General features: G+C 34.6%; 1 non-coding gene across 1 annotated transcript; it reads right to left on the bottom strand.

The window, feature by feature from the left end:
* Positions 1-72, bottom strand: TRNAH-GUG. Its single transcript has one exon. It is a non-coding gene; the product is annotated as a tRNA-His (tRNA).
* Positions 73-4,775: the final 4,703 nt, after the last annotated feature.

Below are 4,775 nucleotides of genomic sequence, written 5' to 3'. Positions count from 1 at the left end.
TGTGGCTGCTGGGATTCGAGCCCAGGTCTCTACGGCCACAACGTAGAATTCTTACCACTAAACTACAGCCACAAGTTATTTTCAGTGGATTCAAATTGTTGTCTCACACTCTCACCTACTCGTGATCCAAAACCCATTGTAACCCCAAATTAAGGTTTCCATTTAACCAACTCCAATTCTAAGCAATCAGGGCATTGAGGCACTCCACGAACTAGCTACTAATGGCTTCGGCATTCCCTCCGATGGACTGTGAATCATTGCACTCATTGTTTTGAAAATCGGATCGAATTGGCCAGACCAAGGCCGATATATCTCGATTCTGACTCATCCGGATCGGCCAATCCTTATGCGAAAATCGCGGTTAGGTTTAATTAGGACCGATTCTTCACCAATCCTGGGTTTTTTTAATCCTTGGTTGCACTTGAAGTTATATTTTAATAGGCAGATTACACGTCACCCCCAGGTTTTTGAAAATACTCATCCGTCCCCCTCTACAGTTACAGTGCTAGTCTGCTGTTAGTTATTGGTGTGAAAGGACTATTTTACCCTTGTACTAAAATATCGAAATTAAATCATTACTTAACAGCATAAAACACTGGTCAAGGGTAGTTTAGGGATTTAAATTAATTTAACTGGATGACATCTTCACTTAACAACATACAACTAACTGTAGGGACTAATTTTTCATATTGGGATCTAATACAGGGGTGATTTGAGTTTTGTTTGAAAACTAGGGGATGATGTATAATTTACCCTATTTTAATACTAGACGTTTGGCCAGTATAATTAATACTGTTTAGTGATGGCTTTTTTTGTAATATAAGGTATTTAAAACTTGATATGTGGCAGTATTGTTGGTGCAATAATATTTTTATAAAGTACCCTACAGTATTGAAGTAGGGTTATTATAGAAATGATAAAAGTTAAAGCAGAATCTCAAAAAATACTTTTCGTTCAGAATTATTCTTAATAGAATAGAAATGTTGTCAAGCTAGGCCTTAGTTTGCAAAATGAGATTCTAACAAATTAATGGCTTCAGAATTGCTAACTATAATTGTTGATCCAACTTAACAAGTAATCAATTGGTTTTAAAATTTAACAGACATGTTGTCCACATTAACACCACTCATGATAATCGATCATTACTTGTATATTAATATATTAAAAATGATTAAGAAATTTGAGTTTTGAAAAAACATGGCAAATAATTGAGATTTTTACTAAAGTTCACATTTGGCACATTAGGGGCATTCCATCCAATGGAGAAAATAAAAAATTCTGCTCTAGATCATTACCAATTGCAGTAGCATGTTCTTATCCAAAAAAAAAAAAAAAAAAAAAAAAAAAAAAGAGAAAGCATTAGCCACTAGCAAAAGGATTTTATTTGAAAAAAAAAAAAAAAAAAAAACTTTTTCCTTTATAAGATATGTTTGTTGTCAAAAGAAGGTATGAAAATTAAAGGAAAGAGAAAGAATTTAGGAAAAGTATATAATATATATTAGTTTTCTTGGTTCAGTAAACATTTGGTCGTCTGAGAATTTACACCTCTAGCTAGTCTTTCAGCTTTATAACACTTCTTAGGTGGTGGGTCTTATCCACTTTAGTTTTATTTCTCTTTCACTTTCTTACCATAACCAGATGCCCATTGAAAATTTCTCATTTTCTTACACTTTAATTCTCTACACTCTCTTTTACCTTTTGTTTTCCCCGTCACTTTCAAGAGCTCTCTTCACAAACCAAACATTGATTTTATGAGATTCTTATATAAAATTAGAGAGTGCAGTTCTTACATGCTCGGAGTAGGAATCTTTCCTACTACATGCAAATTTAAATAGTAACAATTGCCATACATAGATCAAATGGAGTTCAAATTTTGTAGATAGGTAGACCCTTAGGTCTCCTATTCAAATGTTAAATTTCAGCCGTGTTAGATTTTGCCATGTGACAAAATAGAGTTTTAAAAATCCAGGGTTATGGGAGAATGCATAACAGTAGTCCGAGTTTCGTAAGCATTCATTGATATATATGGAATGCATGCCAATACATGGAAGGTTATTTGATTGAATAAGGCTCTAAAATTTGATCCGTGACTAATTCAAAGAATGATCTCTCTATCTAATTAATCATCCATGTAGTGATGGTGTAGTAAAGGTTCCTCCAACAAGAATATATAGACCCCTTTTCTATAAAACTTAAATGTGAAAGGGCTTTTTGAGCCTTAGGTTTATCTTGCATCAAGATACATTGGAATATTTACCAAAAAAAAAAGAAAGATACATTGTAATATTTTATTCATTTTAGAAAGAAAAAAAAATTATGGGATGCTGTTCTCTGTGTCGTAGCGTAGGCTGTGCCCAGGCACATGGGGTTGGGTGCAATAACCATTCTGCCCCCCTAAGTGGCAGACCCATGTGCCTGGGCGCAGTCTGTGCTGTGGCACAGAGAATATTCTTCCAAAAATTATATACAATTTCTATGTGTCACGGCATAGTAAACGCCTTAGGTTTAGAGAAGTTTTTTCCAATTTAAATATTCCATGGGTATACTTTCCAAGTAAAACCATTAGAAAATTGGGTTTAGAACTTGTAGTCAAGTGGACAAACCACACACCTATTTCCTTGAAACATAGTCAAGTTTCAGGCTACACTACGTTATACCAACTAAGGGAAGAATTATGGTTTAGTTATAGGCTACACGACACTATACCAACTAAAGGGATTCAGTTATGAGATTAGTTAGGACAAGTAAAGAAATTTGCAGACGTGGCATCTAATCTAGTCAGCAAAATTGGGGCATTTGACGTTTTAAAGTCTAAACACATATTTATTTCCTAACCCCTTGATTAGAGGCACCCTACAATCAAGTGAAGTGAGGTAGCTTGTTACTAGACCAAAACTTTCACTTTCTTCATCTCCAATGAACCCATACTCATGAACTTCTCTCCTTATTGTTTTCCTACCAACTTCGTTTGTTAACAGTTTTTTTTTTTAATTAATCTAAATTTCAATTATTATTAATAAAGGGTATTCTCTGTGTTGTTATGGTTGATCATACAAAATTGTATTTATCCGATGTGAATCAAATAAGACAAAAAAATTATAATTAATTTGATTACATAAATTTTTTTAATTAGGTGTGTAATGCCCTTTTGCCTTCTCGTTCCATAGTATAGAAGAACCCCCTTTACAGTCTTAAACGTAACCAATCGTAATTGTATAGAGCAAAACCCTATTATTAATTCAAAGTAACCCCATGTTATATATTAATTAGCACAACATTCCAAAGTGCTCAACAAATTTTAATGGATGAGTTAGCTACTTTCTTGAGCTCTAATCCTCTCAAAAAATTTGTTGACATGTTGATTCAATTAGGGTTTTGTACCCCCAACTCCAATCAAAGCAAAAGAAAGAAAAAAGAGAGTGGTTACCTGAAAGGCTGTTTGCCATTACTCTAGCACTTGAAGATTTCCTCTTTTCTGTTTTTTTAGTTTTTTATCAGCAATAAAGAAATCATATTGCCTTAGCGAAAGTATTTCTCTACACATAGAGAAAGGAAGAATCCCTACATCACGGATGAAGTGCCCTCAGTGAATTGAGTACTCTTGGGTCAACATTACACTCCCACTCCCTATTGACATTAACCAAAACTATCTTCTTCTGTGGCCATCTAAGGGTAGCAATGCCCAAGGTGAAGGGGTGAAGGAAAACTCGGTCTCCTTTGTTTTTATGTATGATTCTTTTTTGAAAACAAAAAAGAATCTATCATTGTTCAGTAAGGGCTAAATTTATGTTAAGGGAAAATATCAAAATCTCTTGACTAAGGGTTCCGAGAAACAATGGGGGTGTTATCAACTTTATACTATTAAGAGACTGAATTTTTATGATTCTTGATGGGTGTACTTTTCCTAGGTGGGTGCAGAAAAACTTTTGCCATTAATGTATGTCTTTTGAGTGCTCTTTAAGAGTCAGATGCAGATAAGTAGCTTTTTTTTTTCTTCTAATCACAGTTGTTATAAAAATGGTGTCTTTGATAAAACAACCTAATGACGTTTATCATTGCGTAAGTTTAATCCCCACACCCCCCCTGCTCTCTCTCTCTCTCAAACACAGATAAATGACACACAAAGAGTCGGTGCTTTGCTACTTGTGTATCAGGAAAAAAGAAAAGCAGAAAACCCAAAAGATTTTGTTACTTTTCAACTTTTTATCTCATTATGAGAAGGAGAATCTGACCTTCATTAGCAAAAATGATCGACAGAGAAAGCCAGAAACCTAATGTCATGGAATCTATCTCAAGGGAGACAAGAAATATGAGAGTAAGTCAGTGGTGGGACTAGGAAAATTTCCCTTCTTATTAATTTTTCAAGATACCCATCACACTATGACAGGTAAACTTCCCTGAAAAGGTTTGCATAATTAAAAGGGGTGAAATTTTCTGATAAATAACCCATTGATGTTATCAGAAAATTAGAGAGATAGAGAGTAAAATATATATATATAGAACATCAACAGCAGCAGTAAAGGCCAAAGGCCAGAACCCCACTACAAGGGAACTACAGTCACAGGATAACAGCCCATATACAGAAATTGCCTACTTACTCCATCCCTACCCAACTCATCTGCAATAGAGTTTGCAGACCTGATTCTCTAAGAGGACAGATTTCTTGATAGAGTAAAGAGTCATAGCTCTCTTGATAAGATACACGTATCTCCAAGGACTGGAACCAATGAATAATAACTAAGGAATCTCCTTCCACTATCATGTGACCAGTCAAT

The sequence above is a fragment of the Telopea speciosissima genome, chromosome 1, assembly GCF_018873765.1.
Source record: "Telopea speciosissima isolate NSW1024214 ecotype Mountain lineage chromosome 1, Tspe_v1, whole genome shotgun sequence".
Taxonomy (NCBI): domain Eukaryota; kingdom Viridiplantae; phylum Streptophyta; class Magnoliopsida; order Proteales; family Proteaceae; genus Telopea; species Telopea speciosissima.
The sequence above is the reverse complement of the archived record's forward strand: the minus strand, read 5'-3'. Positions and strand labels throughout refer to the sequence as shown.